The 22,493-nt window shown below is 39.7% G+C and overlaps 1 protein-coding gene across 2 annotated transcripts in view; it reads left to right on the plus strand.

The window, feature by feature from the left end:
• MACROD2 (mono-ADP ribosylhydrolase 2) overlaps window positions 1-22,493 on the plus strand; it is a 2,324,156-nt gene that overhangs the window by 1,605,057 nt on the left and 696,606 nt on the right. The gene's annotated exons all lie outside the window — the stretch shown is intronic.

A 22,493-nucleotide genomic window follows, 5' to 3' on the forward strand; every position in this document is an offset into this window, starting at 1 on the left:
TTTTGGAGCCCAAAATATAAAGTCTGACACTGTTTCCACTGTTTCCCCATCTGTTTCCCATGAAGTGATGGGACCAGATGCCATGATCTTCGTTTTCTGAATGTTGAGCTTTAAGCCAACTTTTTCACTCTCCACTTTCACTTTCATCAAGAGGCTTTTAGTTCCTCTTCACTTTCTGCCATAAGGGTGGTGTCATCTGCATGTCTGAGGTTATTGATATTTCTCCCAGCAACCTTAATTCCAGCTTGTGTTTCTTCCAGTCCAGCGTTTCTCATGATGTACTCTGCATATAAGAAATAAGTGGGGTGACAATATACAGCCTTGACATACTCCTTTTCCTATTTGGAACCAGTCTGTTGTTTCGTGTCCACTTCTGCTATTAGAAGAAAAGTAAAATGTTGAATTGTTGCTCTTTTAGAACTAAGCCCCAAGGACATCCCAATAAGTGTCATGACTCCTATACTTCCTCTATGACCCTGCTCCAACCCCTTCCTTTTCTTCTACCTAAGCTTTTTCCCAGCCAAATCCTTTTAATAAGAATCATGCTACCCTATACCCCAGGCCATTGAATTTACTATCAGTAACTTGTAAAGACTGAGATAATATAGAAAGTAACTGCACATTCATCTCTCTTTGTTTGTTTTTTTTTTCATTTTTTTCATCTCTCTTTGTATCATATCAGTTCTTCTTCCATTATATTATCAAAGCCCCTTTAAAGATAAAGTTTGATGCATCTGTATCCTTGAGGTCCCAGGGCTTTGCCTATGCAAGTGAGGATTTTTTATTTTTAGTTGAAATCTCACATTGTACTCTATCTAAAGCATAAATATAATCTATTTCTGTAAATAAAAACTCTAAATTAGTTACCTGTTAAATAATTGTATAAACCTCTTCCAATAAATCTTCATGTAAAATTAACCCTTAGGAAGGTACCCATTCTGTGGTTTATTGTTCCTATGGCACACCGCCTATGCTCCAGTTTAAAAGCCAGGCATTTGACCAAACTTACAAATACCAGCTCTTGCATATAATTACAGGAACCTATGAACGTGATCACCAGCAGCTCATGAGCTTCCACAAATTCTGAATCCTGTAGCAAGCTGAAAACATCTGCTGGCGCTGCCATGGGGAATGGCAACCATTCTAAATTCTTGCCTCTCAATATTTTTTTTTTCAGTTTTGCAAATGTTTTAATCCATTCATCTATAGATCCGTAGTGGAAAAGAAAGACAAGTGCACAGAGTGTTGTTTTCCCATGTTGTATATTGAAGGAAATGAGGACTCATCAGCTTTTTTCATCCTTCATAAAACAATGAAAATAGACCTCACTGCTCGGAAAAAATAGGCATATGCATCAAGGATCTGAGAAATGTAAAATACTTGACTTCAAATGCTTTTTAAGGTATCTGCACATGTTAAAGGCATATTGTAACCCAAGAATAGTGTGTTGTATGTATGTATGTCTGTGTGTGTGTATGCATGAAGACACACGGGTGTTTAGGAGGTATCCTAGTCTAGCCTTTCTCCCAACAGATCTCACTCCACACTACCTGTCCAGCCATGGGATAAGGTAAGAAGTAGAAAATATGGTGAACATGAGAAATTTGTGAAGGAGAAGTGTAACAGGATGATATAGAAATGCCAAGGAGCTAGAGCAAGTGGATTGATAATTTCATGGCAGGACAGTCATTCTCAGGCAGAAGAAGAATGGCTACAGGATTAGTTAGGATGTGCAGACCACTTTGTGTTCAAGAACATCCTTTGTGTTCTTGTTCTTTACATCCAGTGTTTGTTCCCATCCCTTTCACTACCAACTACTTCTGCTTCTCACTTGAGACAATGCATTACTTATCTTAAATGGGGCAATAGTGTCAGAATTGTTTCTAGTGGGAAGTAAAGTGGAAATATGGGGATTTTCCTAATAATTTTCCTATCAAGTTCCCTCCAACCCCCTGCCAGACCAAGGGCAACATTGATCACTTTCCCAGCCTGCATAGCATTTCCTACCATCACAATCTTTATGCAGCTTGCCTTCCAAGGCAGAAGTGCAGTGCCCAATGAAACTTTCATGTCAAAGAAACTGATCTTGATCTTTTATATCTCAGTGTATTTTCTTGTCTGCAAATGGCACTGATTCTCAGGAAACCCAGGAAACTGTGTACTTACCTCAAGCATTAGAAAAAAAAAGGATAAGACAATTGAAACTGTTGTGCATTCTACAGTGGAGTGAGGTAGGAATGAACCTCCTGGGGAAATGATGGATGGTAAGAGATGGTGGCTCTGTCCTTCATGACCTTTAAAGAAAACAAAGGAGTTGAGAGGAGGTTGGCCTAGGACCATGTGAAACCCAAGGATATTTTCAGGACACTATAGACCAAAGGGACCTAAAAGACATATAGAGAACTTTCCATCCAACAGCAACATAACACACATTCATGTCAAATGCACAGAGAACACATTCTAGAATAGGATATATGTAATACCATGGTACAAACCTCAAAAAATTCAAGAAGATGGGAACTATATCAAGTGTTTTACTTTTCTGAGCACAATACAGTGAAACTAGAAATTGATAACAGGAGGAAAGCTGGATATTTTACAAATACATGGAAATTAAACTACACTTTCATGAACAACCAAGAAGAAAGCAAAAGGAAGAAAAAAAGCTTGAGACAGATGAAAATGGAAAGACATATCAAAGCTTGAAGGATACAGCAAAAGGAAGGTTTCTTTTTAAGCGATAAGTGCAGCATAAAGGATTAGGAAACATCCTAGATAAACAACACCTAACTTTACATCTCGTGTGTGCATGCACGCACTCTCAGTAGTGTCTGACTCTTCGCGATGCCATGGACTATAGCCTGCCAGACTCCTCTGTCCATGAGGTTTTCCAGGCAAGAATACTGGGGTGGGTTACCACTTCCTTCTCCAGGGGATATCTCCAACCCAGGGATCAAATCGGTGCCCAGGTGGAGCAGTGGTAAAGAATCTGCTTGCCAGTGCAGGAGATGCAGGAGACGTGGATTCTATCCCTGGGTTTGGAAAATCCCCTGGAGAAGGAAATGGCAACACACTCCAGTATTTTTGCCTGGGAAATCCCATGGACCAAGGAGCCTGAGGGGCTATAGTCCATAGGGTCACAAAGGAATTGTATACAACTTAATGACTAAACAACAATAACAATGGATGTAGAGCTCTTAGCAATGTCTCTGACAAAAAGTAACTGTGAAAATTACTCTGTATATGTATCTCACACATTGTCCACTTAGAAACTTTACACTTCAAGAACTGAAAAAGAAAACACACACACACACACACACACAGACACACACAAGCACAAAGTTAGTAGAAGAAAAGAAATAATAAAGATTAGACCAACAGCAGAGAAGATTAGCAAAACCAAGACTCAGTTCTTTGAAGAGGTAAAACAAGATTGGCAATCTTTGAGCAGGAGTAACCAGGGAGAAAAAAAGGACCCCAAATAAATAAAATTACAGATGAAAGAGGAGACATTACAACTGATACCACAGAAATACAAAAGATCATGAGACTAGTGTGAAAAACTGAACATCAACAATTGCAAACATAGAATAAATGGATAAACTCTTAGAAACATACATTCTACCAAAACTAAATTATGAAGAAATTAAAAAAAAAAACACGTGTGGAGTTGAATCAGCAATCAAAACCTCTCAGCAACAACAAAAAAACACTTTCAGCCAGATGGTTTCACTAGTGAATTCTACGAAATATTTAAAGAATGAACTCTAATATTTCTCAAACTCTTCCAGAAAATTGAAGAGGAGAAACACTTCCAAATTCATTTTACAAGACCTGTGTTACCCTGGTACCAAAGTCAGTTAAGGATGCTATAAGAAAAGAAATATACAGGCCGATTTCCCTGACAAATATAAGTGTAAAAATTCTCAGCAGAATGCTAGCAGACTAAATTAGAAACTCATTAAAAAGAGCATGTAACATAATCAAGTGAGATTCATCCTTGGGATGCAGGGATGGTTCAACATTTGCAAATCAGTAAATGTGATACATCACATTAATAGAAGGAAAGATAAAATATCACATAGTCATGTCAACTGGTGCAGAAAAAGCATTTGACAAAATTCAGCATTCATTCATGATAAAAACTCAACAAATAGAGTACAGAAGGAGCATGCTTCAACATAATAAAAGCTATATGTGATAAGCCCTACATATGTGAAAGCCTATGCTATATGTGAACATATGCTATATGTGGAAGCCTAACATCATATTCAGCTGTGAAAGTTTGAAAGATTTTCCTCTAAGATCAGAAACAAAACAAGGTGTCCACTCTCACTACTCATATTCAGCATCATACTGGAAGTCCTAGCCAGAACACTCAGAAAACAAAAAGGATTAACAGATATCCAAATGGAGAAGAGAGAAGTAAAATTGTCCATTCACAGATGACATAGAAAATCCTAAACACTACACCAAACAAAAAAAGCAAACAAAAACCAAAAACAAAATTGTTATCGCTAGTAAATGGAACTAGTAAAGTTGACCTCATGAGAAGAGTTGACTCACTGGAAAAGACCCTGATGCTGGGAGGGATTGGGGGCAGGAGGAGAAGGGGACAGTCGAGGATGAGATGGCTGGATGGCATCACGGACTCGATGGACGTGAGTCTGAGTGAACTCCGGGAGATGGTGATGGACAGAGAGGCCTGGCGTGCTGAGATTCATGGGATTGCAAAGAGTCGGACACGACTGAGCGACTGAACTGAACTGAACTGAACTGAACTGAAAGTTGCAGGATACCACACAATTTCAACATAGCTCAGTTTAGTTCAGTCATTCAGTCATGTCTGACTCTTTGTGACCCCATGGACTGCAGCACACCAGGCTTCCCTATCCATCACCAACTCCCAGAGTTTACTCAAACTCATGTCCATCCAGTGGGTGATGCAGTCCAACCATCTCATCCTCTGTCATCCCCTTGTCCTCCTGCCTTCAATCTTTCCCAGCATCAGGGTCTTTTTCCAAGGAGTCAGTTCTTTGCATCAGGTGGCCAAAGTAGCGGAATTTCAGCTTCAGCATCAGTCCTCCCACTGAATAGTCAGGACTGATTTCCTTTACGATGGATTGGTTGGATCTCTTTGCAGGCCAAGGGAATCTCAAGAGCCTTCTCCAACACCACAGTTCAAAAGCATAAATTCTTTGGTGCTCAGCCTTCTTCACAGTCCAACTCTCACATCCATACATGACTACTGCAAAAGCCATAGCTTTGACTAGACAGAACTTTGTTGGCAAAGTGATGTCTCTGATTTTTAATATGCTATCTAGGTTGGTCATAACTTTTCTTCCAAGGAACAAGTGCCTTTTAATTTCATGGTTGCAGTCACCATCTGCAGTGATTTTGGAGCCCAAAAGATAGTCAGTCACTTTTTCCATTGTTTCTGCATCTATTTGCCATGAAGTGATGGGACATGATCTTAGTTTCCTGAATATGGAGTTTTAAGCTAACTTTTTAACTCTCCTCTTTCACCCTCATCAAGAGGCTCTTTAGTGCTTCTTCATTTTCTGCCATAAGGGAGGTGTCATCTGCATATCTGAGGTTATTGATATTTCTCCTGGCAATCTTGATTCTAGAGTGTGCTTCATCCAGCCCGGAATTTCTTATGATATATTCTGCACATAAGTTAAACAAGCAGGGTGCCAGTTTATAGCCATGACGAAATCCTTTCCTGATTTGGGACCGGTCTGTTTTTCCATGTACAGTTTTAACTCTTGCTTCTTGACCTTCATACAGATTTCTCAGGAGGCAAGTAAGGTTGTGTGATATTCCCGTGTCTTTAAGAATTTTCCACAGTTTGTTGTGATCCACACAGTCAAAGGCTTTGGTGTAGTCAGTAAAGCAGAATTAGATGTTTTTCTGGAACTCTCTTGCTTTTTCAATGATCCAATGGATGTTAGTTTGGAATGGGTGAATTTAACTCAGATGACCATTTTATCTACTGCTATTGGCAAGAATCCCTTAGAAGAAATGGAGCAGTCAACATCATAGTCAATAAAAGAGTCTGAAATGCAGTATTTGGATGCAATCTCAAAATGACAGAATGATCTTGGCAAACCATTTAATATCACAGTAATCCAAGTCTGTGCCCCAACTAGTAATGCTGAAGAAGGTGAAGTTGAGCGGTTCTATGAAGACCTACAAGACCTTCTAGAAATAACACCCCCAAAAGATGTCCTTTTCATTATAGGTGACTGGAATGCAAAAGTAGGAAGTCTAGAAACACCTGGAATAACAGGCAAACTTGGCCTTGTAGTAAAAACAAAGCAGGTCAAAGGCTAACATAGTTTTGCCGAGAGAACGCACTGGTCATAGCAAACAGCCGCTTCTAATAACACAAGAGAAGACTCTACACATGGACATCACCAGATGGTCAATATCGAAATCAGACTGATTATATTCTTTGCAGCCAAAGATGCAGAAGCTCAATACAGTCAGCAAAAACAAGATTGGGAGCTGACTGTGGCTCAGATCATGTACTGCTTATTGCCAAATTCACCATACCTAGTAAATGGATTTAGTAAAGTTGTAAGATACAGTATCACTTTACAAAAATACGTTGTGTTTCTGTATACTAACAATAAATTATCTGAAAAAGAAATAAATAAAACAATCCCATTTACAGTAACATCACAAAGATAAACTTTATACTTATTTAATAGGAATAAATACCACCAAGGAGGTGAAATGACTGAGCACTGAATACTATAAGATTCTTCAAAGAATTGAAGAAGACACAAATAAATTGAAAGGCATCTCATGTTCACTGATTGGGAGAATTAATATTGCTAAAATGTTCATACTGCCCCAAATAATCTGTAAGTTCAGTGTAATCCCTATCAGGATGCCTAAAGCATTTTACAGGAATAGGAAAAGTAATAACATTTGTCTGAAACCACAAAAAATTCTGAATAGCTGAAGAAATCTTGAAAAAGAAAGAGTCACATTTCCTGATTTCAGATACTATTGCAAAGCTATAATAATCAAAACAGTATGGCACCAGAATAAAAATACATACATAGAAATGGCCAACAGTTATATGAAGAGGTGCTCAATATCATTAATCATCAGCAAAACACAAATCAAAGCCACAGTGAAGTTAACTTCAGGTTGTTATAATGGCTATTATCAAAAAGACAAAAAGATAACAGGTGTTGATAAGAAAGCAGAGAAAAGAGAATCATTGTTCATTGTTGCTGGGAATTTAGATTGGTACACCCACTAAGGAAAGCAGTATGGAGACTCCTCAAAACATTAAGAACTACAATATGATCCAGGAATTCTACTTCTGGGAATATACTTGAAGGAAATAAAATTACTATCTCAAAGAAATATAAGCACCTCTGGGTTCATTAATGCATTATTTACAATAGCTGAACATGGGAATAATATGTGTCCATCAATGCATGATCAGGTAAAGAAAGTTTAAATTTATAATCGTATGTTATTCAGTCATAAAAAGAAGAAAATCCTGTCATTTCTTTCAGCATTAGTAGACCTTGAGACTACTATGCTAAGTAAAATAAGTCAGGCAGAGGAAGATTATCTGATCTCACTTATTGGTGGAATCTAATAAAACAAACTCAGTGAAACAAAGAACAGATTATTTTTGCCAGGGGAAGAGGTTGGTGGGTTAGGGAAATAGGAGTACGTGGTCAAACAGTACAACCTTCCAGTTATAAAGTGAATATATTCTGGGGCTATATTAACAATAAGAGTCTGGCAATTATGTTAACAGCACCTTATTAGATATTTAAAAATCCTCACCACACACATGCACAGTTATAACTCTGTGAGGTGATGGGTATGTTAATTAGCCTGATTGTGGTAATCATTTTGCATTACATACATATATAAAGTAACTTGGCTGTACACCTTAAACTTACAAAGTATTAAATGCCAGTTATATCTCAGTAAAGCTGAAAATGAAAAAAAAAAAAAAGCCCAAGGGTTTTCCTTAATAAGAAGCCATGACCTCATCCATCCTCCAGTTCCCAGCCCTAGAACTCCTAGGTTTCTATTCTGCCACCTCCAACTCCTTTGCCCTGGATACCCTGCTGTAGGATTGTAACTCACTGCTAATAACGAAGAGGTACAGAATTACTGTTCTGACTGCTTGGGAGGTGGAAGACAGGAGAAGTCCCTGTAGTAGAGAAGTATTTCTGGGAACCCAGTCCAGAATTCCAAGCAAATTCTCTTGGGATGAAGATAAAAATATCAGCATGGTCTTGGATTCTTCTCCTGGCCTCATCAGGTGCCTGGCTTTGCCTGGATCTCTGTTCCCCTTGCCTGGATCTCTGTTCCCCATTCCAGTATCTGCCTTTCAGTCCTTTCCCCCAGGCCTCTGCTCTGCTGTGTATGCCCAGGGTCTGGAGAACCCCTACCTCCCTGTCATCTGCTAGCTAACCAGCACAAGCAAGGGTGCTTTCCTTGACCTCCTGGATCAGACCAAACCTTCCTATCACCAGCACTCGTGGCACTATGCGACTCTCTTTCACAGTCCTCATTACAGCTGCAGCTTATGCTTATTGGGGTTTTATTTTATCAGGGTTAGTGTCTGGTTTTGCTCATCCCTAAGTCCCTAGCTCCCAGCACAGTGTCTGACAAATGTTTGAGAGTAAATTCTTGTTAAATGAATGCATGCATTTTCCTGTTTTGAAAAAAAAAAAGCTCTATGCTCTATATTTGCTATAAATCAAATCTTGAGGTTTCCACACAACAGAATTAAAATGTATAATATTTTCTCATTGAGAATATGAATTATAAGTACCAAAAAACAGGAAATAACAGATCTTGAACATGGACAGCATAATAAGTTAGAGTCCTTATGTCTCATTCTAGCAATTTGTTTCTTCTTTTCTTAAAATACATGTAACCACATGAGTGTTTTTCTATTAATACTATAAAGAGCTAGGATTTGTTGTTTTGGTTGATCCTTCTTGTGGTTATACTAGGGTAGCATTTATGCAAATGGCCATCATTCCCCTTAGAGGATCATCCCTAAGATTGTAGGATTACTCAGAGCAGGTAAGTCAACTGTCTAATGACAGGTTGTTGACCCTCAGAATTTGTCTAAAAAGTCAGTCATCAGATGCACTAATTCATATTTTCATCCCTACTTCCAAACATAGCAGTTCACTAGTGTCTAGATTCTCAGTTACCAGTGAGCATACCTGCCCCCTCAATGTCTAGTATCAGTTCAGTTCAGTTGCTCAGTAATGTCCGACTCTGCAACCCCATGGACTGCATGCCAGGCCTCCCTGTCCATCACCAACTCCCAAAGTTTACTCAAACTCATGTCCATTGAGTCAGTGATGCCATCCAACCATCTCATCCTCTGTTGGCCTCTTCTTTTCCCACCTTCAATCTTTCCCAGCATCAGGGTCTTCTCCTGTGAGTCAGTTCTTCACATCAGGTGGCCAAAGTATTTGAGTTTCAGTTTCAGCAACAGTCCTTCCAATGAATATTCAGGACTGATATTTCTTTAGGATGGACTGGTTGGATCTCCTTGCAGTCCAAGGGACTCTCAAGAGTCGTCTCCAACACCACAGTTCAAAAGCATCAATTCTTCGGCGCTCAGCCTCCTTTATAGTCCCACTCTCACGTTTGTACATGACCACTGAAAAAACCATAGCCTTGACTAGATGGACCTTTGTTGGCAAATGATGTCTCTGCTTTTTAATAGGCTGTCTAGGTTGGTCATAACTTTTCTTCCAAGGAGCAAGCATCTTTTAATTTCATGGTTGCAATCACCATCTGCAGTGATTTTGAAGCCCCCCAAAATAAAGTCAGTCACTGTTTCCACTGTTTCCCCATCTATTCGCCATGAAGTGATGGGACCAGATGCCATGATCTTAGTTTTCTGAATGTTGGCTTTTAAGCCCTTTTTCACTCTCCTCTTTCACTTTCATCAAGAGGCTCTTAGTTATTCTTTACTTTCTGCCATAAGGGTGGTGTCATCTGCATATCTGAGGTAATTGATATTCATCTGCATATCTGAGGTAATTGATATTTCTCCCGGCAATCTTAATTCCAGCTTGTGCTTCATCCAGCCCAGCATTTCTCATGATGTACTCTGCATATAAGTTAAATAAGCAAGGTGCCAATATACAGCCTTGACGTATTCCTTTCCCTATTTAGAACCAGTCTGTTATTCCATGTCCAGTTCTAACTGTTGCTTCCTGACCTGCATATAGATTTCTCAAGAGGCAGATCAGGTGGTCTGGTATTCCCATCTCTTTAAGAATTTTCCAGAGTTTGTTGTGATCCACACAGTCAAATGCTTTGGCACAGTCAATAAAGCATAAGTAAAGTTTTCTGGAACTCTCTTGCTTTTTCTTTTTTTTTAATTTAAATTTATTTATTTTAATTGGAGGCTACTTACTTTACAATATTGTATTGGTTCTGCCATACATCAACATGAATCTGCCACGAGTGTATACGTGTTCCCCATCCTGAACCCCCCTGCCACCTCCCTCCCCATACCATCACTCTGGGTCATCCCAGTGCACCAGCCCCAAGCATCTTGTATCCTGCATAGAACCTGGACTAGCGATTTGTTTCTTATATGATATTATACATGTTTCAATGCCATTCTCCCAAATCATTCCACTCTGTCCTTCTCCCAGAGAGTCCAAACGACTGTTATATACATCTGTATCTCTTTTGCTGTCTCACATACAGGGTTATCATTACCATCTTTCTGAATTCCATATATATGCATTAGTATACTGTATTGGTGTTTTTCTTTTTGGCTTACTTCAATCTGTATAATAGGCTCCAGTTTCATCTACCTCATTAGAACTGATTCAAATATATTCTTTTAATGTCTGAGTAATACTCCATTGTGTATATGTACCACTGCTTTCTTATCCATTCATCTGCTGATGGACATCTAGGTTGCTTCCATGTCCTGCTATTATAAACAGTGCTGTGATGAACATTGGGGTACACGTGTCTCTTTCAATGATCCAACAGATGTTGGCAATTTGATCTCTGGTTCCTCTGCCTTTTCTAAATCCAGCCTGAACATCTGGAAGTTTGGAGAATTTTAAGCATTACTTTGCTAGCGTGTGAGATGAGTGCAATTGTGTGGTAGTTTGAGCATTCTTTGGCATTGCCTTTCTTTGGGATTGGAATGAAAACTGACCTTTTCTAGTCCTGTGGCCACTGCTGAGTTTTCCAAATTTGCTGGCATATTAAGTGCAGCACTTTCACATCCTCTCTTAGGATTTTAAATGCTCAACTGCAATTCCATCACCTCCACTAGCTTTTTTCATAGTAATGCTTCCTAAGGCCCAGTTGACTTCACATTCCAGGATGTCTGGCTCTAGGTGAATGATCACACTATCATGATCATCTGGGTGGTGAAGATCTTTTTTGTATAGTTTTTCTGTGTATTCTTTCCACCTCTTCTTAATATCTTCTGCTTCTGTTAGGTCCATACCATTTCTGTCCTTTATTGAGCCCATCTTTGCATGAAATGTTCCCTTGGTATCTCTAATTTTCTTGAAGAGATCTCTAGTTTTTCCCATTCTGTTGTTTCCCTCTATTTCTTTGCACTGATCACTGAGGAAAGCTTTCTTACCTGTCCTTGCTATTCTTTGGAACTCTGCGTTCCAATGGGTATATCTTTCCTTTTCTCCTTTGCCTTTCGCTAGTCTGTCTAGTATGGAACATGGAACATGTTCTGTGTCTAGTATATCTGGTATGGAACATGGCAAATGAGTACCCATGACAATGAAGTAAATCACACAGATCCCCACTTTGCTTTGGGTAATAACTTATTGGAAGGTTTATGATCACCACCCCAGGCTTTAGAGGACTAGTGAAAAAATATGGCTAGACTATCTGAACACTTATGTTGCACTAATGTTACCAATGAGAATGAGAGATTGAGGGACATTTTAAAATGTTGTGCCTTTACCATTAAAGTAATACATGCACAAAGCAAAAAAAAAAAAAAACAAAAACAATAAAGCCATATAAAAGGTCATCAAGTTAAAAACAAAATCTCTCCTCATGTAAAACTGCTAATATCACTCTTGAGAGGCAGCCATTATTGAATTCCTTGTGCATTTTCCAAAAAAAAAAAAAAATTCACTGAATATAAAACCTATAAATGTAACCAAATTTATTAGTCTTTTTCTTCATATTGATAGCCTCCAACTTAGGAAGGCCTTCCCATTTCAAGACAGTTTTAAATATTCTCCCCAACTTTCTTCTAGTGAGCTTGCTACGTTTCAAACACACAAACATTTGTAGGTTAAACCATCTCTTTCTATATATGTTTGTGTACATACACAAATATCACACATACGCATGTATACACCACATACATATATAGACATACATTTACACATAGATACATACACACTGTATAGCACATGCACTATGTAGCATATGTGTGTGCGTACAGATATGCCTCTGTGTATGAACATGTGGATATCTATATGTGCATATGCATATAAGAAAGTCCTTATATGCTTGTTATTGAGTGAGTAGTATGTATTTTAATATAAAAAGTATAATTACATCTTTGTACCCATGTGTGTGTACTGATTTAAGGAAAAGTATGAATTACTCAAAGATTACTCAAAGATGACTTTAAACAACCATCTACTTAATTATTTCTCACTTCTTTCATAAACAATTCCTAGCCTTTTAAATTTCTCTCGAATTGATAACTTCAAGGTAATACTTTTCCAATATTATTGTTTATATTTCATAATACTTATATATTTCTCTATGTGTATATATAGAGACACAGATATATTATAATAGATAATAGAAAATAGATCACTTATTGTGTGTGTCTGTGCTCTTTTGTATGGGTGTGAGAAAAGTGGTAAGTGTGCATCTGTATCTCAAGCAGTTTTATTATAGCCCCTAGGAAATTTTACGGTAAGGTTTACTTTTTTAATCTTCTTGTCATTGAATAATTGTGTTCATCTTTTCATCTGTCCTTCACAAGACAGTGACACTGAGATTTTTCCACAGAAACAAGGTCCATTTGCCTACCCCTGCCCCTTCAAATGAGCAAATCATGTAATGTGAGAATAAATTAATAGTGCGACCCTTCACAAATTGTAGTTCAAGTGTTTCTGGGGTACAGTGAGATTCCTTAGAATTATAAATGTTGATGTCAGTTTGGTGACAATTTTCTACAAGTGTGATTGAGTCCATTTCATTCACCATCTGAAAGCATATCTGATTATGAGATCCATCGGACTTGACAATTAAAGACATTTCCTCATTTACTGACTTCCCTAGTGGCTCAGAATCTGCCCACAATGCAGGAGACCCGGCTTTGATCACTGGGTTGGGAAGATCCCCTGGAGAAGGAAATGGCAACCAACTCCAGTACTCTTACCTGGAGAATCCCATGGACAGAGGAGCCAGGCAGGCTCCATGGGATCTCAAAGAGTCGGACACAACTGTGCAACTTTTTCCGTTCCCTTGGGACAATTTTTAAGTTACAGAGGGTTATCTCTTCCATGCGGAGGTAAGTCACAAATCGTGTGATCGTTATCGGCATGCAATTGCATATTGTCTTTTGGAACTAAAAGGGAAAAAGTGATGGCACGCCTGCCGTGTGTCCACCATTATTAGCATGCTGGAAACATTTCAGAGGGCATTGGAGATACTGCTTCCCTTGGGGCATTTTCGGGGTGAAATATGGAATGGACTCTTTCACACCTTTCATTTGTGCTACTAAGACTGAAATCAGAAGTATAAAGCATTTTAAATCAACAGAATAAAAAGCAAATCTCAGAGTAGCTTTCCTTCCTATGGTGCTTGCCAAAAATGCCAGGCCAGGCCAGGCAAGTAAATTAAAAAAATGAGTCACCTTGACCCCTTCCTCATCTTTAAAACTCACTTGAAAATGGGTTCCTTCCCTCCCGGTCTACATCTGCTGTGCTCTAGGGCTGTCAGCCCTGCAGCAAGGCCCTCGTCTGCCAAGCAGTCAGAAAAGACCAGCTGTAATTGGCAATCCATTTCTCCATTTCCATTGTACAGCCATCCCTGACAAATTAATCACAATCAAATGTTGGCTGCAGCAAGGGGCACCCTACGCAGCAGGGAAGAAAAATGAGGCCTCACGCTGGTCTGACAGCCGAATCTTTCAACTCACCCCGTTAGACTGAAGGAAGGGACACTGTGGTTTGCCTGTCACCACCACCCATAAACAAACCACTCCGAGCTGCTCGAAATTGGCTGATCTGAGCAGGGCTTCCTCAGGTCCGCCAGGGACCTGACCAATCTGTGCTGCAGGGATGAGGGTAGAGTTTCATCCTGCTGAGGAAGAGGCTCTGGGCAGTGGGATATGAGATTGCCCATGGGAACCCTGGAAAGGGATGCTGTGTCTGTCTGGAAATTGGCCAAGGTCCATTGTAAGCTCCAAATGAGAGTGTCTATCTATGCTTGCTGCTTGTCTATGGTCCATTCATCTGCTGGGGAGGGAGGTATCTAGCCCTTTCCACTCATTACAGTTCACTTACCAGGCAATTTTCTCTTCAACATTTAACCATGAAACTGAAAATACCTTTAAAAATGTTCTTCATCTCTCTCCCCAGTCCCTCTAATAAATTTCATAAGCTTTACCCGTAGGAAATTTTCTCAGTCCATCACTCAGGCCAAATTTGTCTTATTTTAGATGTAATCCTAACAAATACTTTCTTGGACTACAGTAATTTAAAGAAGGTTGGAAGATCCTAAGAGGAAGATGCTGACAATAAGAAGTGGCATAATAGTAAAAGATAAACAAAAAGTCAATTTTCTTTCCCTGCCCTGCAGTATAGCCAAAAGAAAAATCATATTTTGGAGTGCTCATTCTTTGTAAAAGACAGCCAATCTATGTGATGGAATGTTTCTGATGTTATCCATCCTAAGTTTAAGAGTCTATTCTTCTATGTCCCCTCTGAAATACTCAAGATGCTCAAATTGAATCAAGCAAGAGTAATAATGTTCTTGTAACTATGGACAGTGGCATTCACAGCTGTGACATGTAGCTTTCACAAAAGAGGGGTCAGGGTCTTATAGGTTGGTAGTGGAATGTATTAATTCCTAGGAAAACTGATCACTGTTCAGACCATATGCTTGTATTGCATCATTTTCTCTAAATTTTCCATTTTACCTCTTCCTGACAACTGAGTAGAAATAAGATATAATTAAAATGTGGAGTTTTATTACTTTTTAAAGCCAGGTTGAAAACATTTCATCTCTAGTACTAACTTTTAAAAAAGCCACATTTTTTCATATGTATTTAAGACTAGAGATTCTATTTATTAACTCAGGTAATAAAAAACAATGGATATTTTTTTGAGGTCCAAATTATTGCCAAGAATTTCCCAGTACCAACCTGAAGGTGTAGAATCCAGACCATGACCACAGCATCCAGGCGCTGCTGTGTGATTTTTTTTTCCTCAGAGGTACACGATTTGAAATTTTTCTGATGATTAGCTTCTTTCAGCAGGAAAAAAAAAAAAAAAGTCACATGGGAAACGATGTAAATCAATTGCTATTTCTCCCTTTCTCTCTCTGAGAAAGATATATTATAATTTTCTAAACCTACCTCTGCTGCTGCTGCTAAATTGCTTCAGTCGTATCCGACTCTGTGTGACCCTATAGATGGCAGCCCACTAGGCTTCTCTGTCCCTGGGATTCTCCAGGCAAGAATACTGGAGTGGATTACCATTTCCTTCTCTGATGCATGAAAGTGAAAAGTGAAAGTGAAGTCGCTCAGTAGTGCCTGACTCTTTGCAACCCCATGGACTGCAGCCTAGCAGGCTCCTCCGTCCATGGGATTTTCCAGGCAAGAGTATCGGAGTGGGTTGCCATGGCCTTCTCTGAACCTACCCCAGTGACCTGAAAATCCCAGTGCTTATTGAATCACAGCTCATTAGTTCAATCTCTCCCCCTTCCCCATACCCAGGCCTCTCAGTTCAGTTCATTTCAGTCACTCAGTCATGTCCGACTGTTTGTGACCCCATGAATCACAGCATGCCAGGCCTCCCTGCCCATCACCAACTCCTGGAGTTCACTCAGACTCACGTCCATCGAGTCCGTGATGCCATCCAGCCATCTCATCCTGGGTCATCCCCTTCTCCTCCTGCCCCCAATCCCTCCCAGCATCAGAGTCTTTTCCAATGAGTCAACTCTTCTCATGAGGTGGCCAAAGTACTGGAGTTTCAGCTTTAGCATCATTCCTTCCAAAGAAATCCCAGGGCTGATCTCCTTTACAATGGACTGGTTGGATCTCCTTGCAGTCCAAGGGACTCTCAAGAGTTTTCTCCAACACCACACTTCAAAAGCTTCAATTCTTCAGCACTCAGCTTTCTTCACAGTCCAACCCTCACATCCATACATGACCACTGGAAAACCATAGCCTTGACTAGACGGACCTTTGTTGGCAAAGTAATGTCTCTGCTTTTGAATATGCTATCTAGGTTGGTCAAAACTTTTCTTCCAAGGAGTGTCTTTTAATTTCATGGCTACAATCACCATCTGCAGTGATTTTTGGAGCCCCAAAAAAATAAAATCTGACACTGTTTCCACTGTTTCCCCATCTATTTCCCATGAAGTGATGGGACTGGATGCCATGATCTTCGTTTTCTGAATGTTGAGCTTTAAGCCAACTTTTCACTCTCCACTTTTACTTTCATCAAGAGGCTTTTAGTTCCTAAAAAGTTCTTTAGTTCCTTTAGTTCTTCATTTTCTACCATAAGGGTGGTGTCATCTGCATATCTGAGGTGATTGATATTTCTCCCGGCAATCTTGATTCCAGCTTGTGCTTCTTCCAGTCCAGCGTTTCTCATGATGTACTCTGCATAGAAGTTAAATAAGCAGGGTGATAATATACAGCCTTGGAACCAGTCTGTTGCTCCATGTCCAGTTCTAACTGTTGCTTCCTGGCCTGCATACAGATTTCTCAAGAGGCAGGTTAGGTGGTCTGGTATTTCCATCTCTTTCAGAATTTTCCCCAATTTATTGTGATCCACACAGTCAAAGGCTTTGGCATAGTCAATAAAGCAGAAATAGATGTTTTTGTGGAACTCTCTTGCTTTTTGATGATCCAGCGGATGTTGGCAATTTGATCTCTGGTTCCTCTGCCTTTTCCAAACCAGCTTGAACATCAGGAAGTTCACAGTTCACATGTTGTTGAAGCCTGGCTTGGAGAATTTTAAGCATTACTTTACTAGCATGTGAGATGAGTGCAATTGTGCGGTAGTTTGAGCATTCTTTGGCATTGCCTTTCTTTGGGATTGGAATGAAAACTGACCTTTTCCAGTCCTGTGGCCAGTGCTGAGTTTTCCAAATTTGCTGGCATATTGAGTGCAGCACTTTCACAGCATCATCTTTCAGGATTTGAAATAGCTCCACTGGAATGCCGTCACCTCCACTAGCTTTGTTCGTAGTGATGCTTTCTAAGTCCCACTTGCCTTCACATTCCAGGATGTCTGGCTCTAGATGAGTGATCACACCATTGTGATTATCCGGGTCGTGAAGATCTTTTCTGTACAGTTCTTCCGTGTATTCTTGCCACCTCTTCTTAATGTCTTCTGCTTCTGTTAGGTCCATACCATCTTTGTCCTTTATGGAGCCCATCTTTGCATGAAATGTTCCTTTGGTATCTCTAATTTTCTTGAAGAGATCTCTAGTCTTTCTCATTCTGTTTTTTTCTCTATTTCTTTGCATTGATCACTGAAGAAGGCTTTCTTGTCTCTTCTAGCTATTCTTTGGAACTCTGCATTCAGATGCTTTTATCTTTGCTTTGCTCCTTTGCTTTTCTCTTCTCTTCTTTTCACAGCTATTTGTAAGGCCTCCCCAGACAGCTATTTTGCTTTTTTGCATTTCTTTTCCATGGGGATGGTCTTGATCCCTGTCTCCTATACAATGTCATGAACCTCATTCCATAGTTCATCAGGCACTCTATCTATCAGATATAGGCCCTTAAATCTATTTCTCACTCCACTGTACAATCATAAGGGATTTGATTTAGGTCATACCTGAATCGTCTAGTGGTTTTCCTACTTTCTTCAATTTAAGTCTGAAGTTGGCAATAAGGAGTTCATGATCTATTTTACCAGGAAGTACAGGGGTTCCCTGGTGGCTCAGATGGTAGAGAACCTGCATGCAGTGTAGGGGACATGGGTTTGATCCTGGTTCGGGAAGATTCCCTGCAGAAGGGAATGGCAACCCACTCCAGTATTCTTGCCCAGCAAATTCCATGGACAGAGGAGCCTGGTAGGCTACCGTCCACAGGGTCACAAAGAGTCAGACATGACTGAGCAACTGACACTTCACAACTAATTTAGCCGTTCCAAACAGTGAGTTATTTGCGTTTTTCCTAAAAATGTTTATATCCTGTTGCATATTACAGTTTAGGTTAAATGGTTCTACACCAACTGAACTGACATTTACCTTAAAGGTAATAATGTTGCCTTCTATCTCTTGGTTACCTATAATTGTTCCTGATATACTATGCATCATTTCTAATCCTCACAACAGTCTTGATAGATCAGTACAACTATCCCCAGGATACAGATGAGGGGTCTGAGATTCTGTGAGTTTAGTAACTGACTTAGGAAAAAACAGAGTTGAGACCGTAACTCAGCCTTAGTCTTCAGGGGTGCACCTGAAAGCAGTCCTTGCTTCTCTGTGTTGAAGGGCAGTGCTCAGAGAAACATCCTTCTGTTCTGCTGAAAGAGGGGTCATGATTTGGGAGGCAGTGTCTTCAATTATAGAATGTATAATGAACATTCACCAAAGGCCTCAAGTCTGTCCAGCAAGCCTTTGGTTTGAAGAATCCAAATTGTGCTTTCCTGGTTATATCACAGTCTCTCTAGTTATCTCATTGGCTGAGGCACTTGAAGACCCAATATTGGGAAATCCATAAGCAACCCTAATGGTTGTGCTAGAAGCTGGATGTTAGACGTACAGTCATTGGCTCTTCTAACATTGACCTGTGTCTCCTACATAATCTCAGCTTTATGCACAAGGCCATTGCTCTGCTTTGACAATTAATTTTGGGTTTCTGGAGAATGTTGAGCAGTTGGGAGGGCATGTCCCTAGCCAATTGCCAGTATAGGGTATGAGCATTAGGTGAAGTTGTCATTTGACAAACAGTTATGGCCAAAGCCTTTTAATCATTTTTGTGTGCTTTAATTATCAGGTGTTTGTTCAGCTGTATCTTTAATAAGAACAGTATTATTAGTTTAATCATTTTTAAAGCATTCTTAGCTGCAGGTTGTAAGCATCTTTGTCAGTTTTCAATGGTGAGATGCATCACTCTCTCTTCCTTCCTTACAACCTTCCCTAACACTGCTCTTTCCATCCTCTCTCCCTAACAAGTGTTATTAATATTTTCTTTTCCTTCAACACATAAATGCATGTGCGGGCACACACACATACACACACACACACTATGCCACTGTTTGTTGAATGTCTACATTTTTCTAAGTGTTTCTAACTTAGGAAAATTGATGAATTGTTATGAAGGTCTCTCTCTTTTAAGTCTTCTCTGTCCATCAGACATGATTGTGTATGTAGGTGTTTATACATATATTAGTCATATTTGCATGTATATGCATATATACACAAGGGACTTCCCTGGTAACTCAGACAGTAAAGAATCTGCCAGCAATGCAAGAGACCCAGGAGACCTGGGTTTGATCCCTGGGTTGGGAAGGTCCCCTGGAAAAGGAAATGGTAGCCCACTCCATTATTCTTGCCTGGAGGATTCCATGGACAGAGGAGCCTGGCGGGCTACAGTCCATGGGGTCACAAAGAGTCAGACATGGCTGAGCACCTAACAGTATACTATGCACACACAAACACACATATATATGCATATATGTAGTTATATGTACATACACACAAATATTTATCATATATATTTTAAAGATTTATCTTTCCCACTTCCTGGGAAGCAGTCTAACATTTCAAACCAAGGCCCCATCCCTATATAGAAATACTTTGAGCTGTGGCGGTGATCTTTCATGGATAAAAAATGATTATTAACAGTGATGGTGGTTACTTACCAAGGATTTACCTTGTGCCTTCTGCCTGGTAATGGGTCAGTTGCTCTGTGTATCTTAATCCATCTCATGCTCAGAACAATCTGTGGGATAAGTGCTCTTACTGTTACAGACGAAGAAATTCAGATCACCTGAACCACTGGCTCAAGTTCATACAGAGACCACCACAGTCAAAACAGTAACTAAATCCAGGAGTTCTGACTTCAGATTGTCCTCACTTAACAAACAGCAAGGATGACATCCTTATGGTATTTAGGGGCTTTCTTCTTGTGCACTTTCTTAGCCATTTAGCTTCCTGGTAGTAGAGGAATATTTCACCAGTCACCAAATGGGCCCATTTAATAGAAAATTAGTACTCAGCACTGCTTTCACACCAGTTATTATGTGGATAATGAGTATACATATTGGTCCCCCTTCTGTCATCTGATTTAATGGAAATTCTAGTCGGTGTCAGCTTGTACAGTGATTTTAGAGACTGATTAATGAGTCGTCACTGTTTTAAATTGGTTATAGGTAATCAGAGGCAGGAATAAAAGTATCTTAGCATCTGAGCAACCCAGAACACTCAACAAGTGATAAATGAAACCATGAGAACCCTTCAGATGTGTGATTTATGTACATACCCTTGGGTAACTGCACCTACTATAAACCATACAAAGCTATCTTTACCCCAAATACTGATGGGTTTATATTTAAGAATTCTTCTTGGGAAATATCATAAGACTTTGAGCAAATAACTGTCAGGCCTGTCAAAATCTTTTTATAAAGGGCAGCCTGTGAAATTATAGTTGTGAAATGTGATGCATATTTTGAAGAATAAATTAATTACTTAAGCTTTTACTGCAGATTCACTTTCATTGTCAGGTTTTCATTCCACTGCAGCCTCTGCTCAGTTTTCCAAGGTGGGTTACAACCTTGTAGATGCTGACTGCCCTCTCATTTCAGCTTATTTCTGAAGACGGGAGTTGATTGACATTTTCACCAGTCAGACAGGCTCCCTTCATAAATCTGTAAACTAAAAATGAGCTTTCTGCTTTGTGAAATCTCTCTTTTATGAACTTAATAAAGACCTAGACAGGCCTGAGGGATAGCTCTGTTGACCTCATCAGGTTCTTTGCAGCAGGATGTCTCTACAAAAATGTGCTTTCAACAATTCCGTTTTGGGGAAAGATGTGTGTTAAGTGATCACTGTAGTGTCTGACAGTAATTGCCAGGCAACAGGAATCCTCGAGGCAAATACTGGGAATCACAGAACTGCTTGGGCATCTGAGACAGAAAATGCTCTTGAGCTACCCGATCTAATTCTCCTGACATCACTCAGGCTCCGCCCCTTCCTAAAATGTGTCTTCTGCTTCTGCACTTATGGTTTTTGCTTACACAGTTCCTACCCTGGGAACACCTTTCCCTAGACACTGTCTCATCCAGGAATGTGGTTGAGTAGTCTGTTGATCATCTACCACAGGTGTGTGTCTTTCCTTTGTATCCCCACTGTGGTTTGCTGCTTGGAGACACAAATGTGACTTCCCTCTTCACTTGTGGTCGTAATCAGTTATTTGTGGTTGCGAATCACATTCTATAACAGAGTACAAGCTTCTTGAGGTAAGGTGTACAGTTTTTGCATCTGGTAGGTAGACTAAGAGTTTCCCTGGTGGCTTAATGTTATTTAAAAAAAACCTCCCACCAATGCAGGAGATGCAAGTTCGACCCTTGCATTGGGAAGATTCCCTGGAGAAGAAAATGGCAACCCATTTCCAGTTACAGAAGTGCAGCCCCAGAGGAAGATCTGATATTGGCCTCTTCTCCCATTGTCCCTAACACAGCAGTTTTCAATCTTGGCTTCCTTTTGCAATCACCAGGAAAGTGACTAAATAAACTATAAGAGATAATCGAGTGCCTGTATCCTATCCCTGGAAATTCTGATGTGATTGGCCTTGGCTGTGACCTGGGCTTCAGGATTTATTTAGTCTCCTAGGAGAATCTAATGTTTATCCAGGACTGAGATCCACTGAGCTGGTGGAAGTGAAATTTGCTTACCCTTTCATAGGCTTTATAGTTTTATTTCAGCTTGCTTTTTACAGTGGGCAACTGACTTCATATCACTTCATTTTATCTGTTCTTGGGCAGACAGGCTGGCACCCTCAAAGACTGAAGTTGTTGAAGGGAACTGAAATTCGTTTTTAATTTTTTGAAAGATAGCTTACTTTTGAACATCTGCTAAGCTAGATGTAAGGATTAATTCAAGATGTAAGGATTAATTCAAATGATTGTGATTGTTGTGTACTTACTGTATATAGTCTGAAATTCTTATCCTCAGTTTAATTTTTCTATTACTTTTGAAGTTATTAGAGGATGTGCAGTTTGACAAGGATTTCCGGACTTGACTATTCTGCATCTGACATG

The sequence above is a fragment of the Ovis aries genome, chromosome 13 (assembly GCF_016772045.2).
Source record: "Ovis aries strain OAR_USU_Benz2616 breed Rambouillet chromosome 13, ARS-UI_Ramb_v3.0, whole genome shotgun sequence".
Lineage (NCBI taxonomy): Eukaryota > Metazoa > Chordata > Mammalia > Artiodactyla > Bovidae > Ovis > Ovis aries.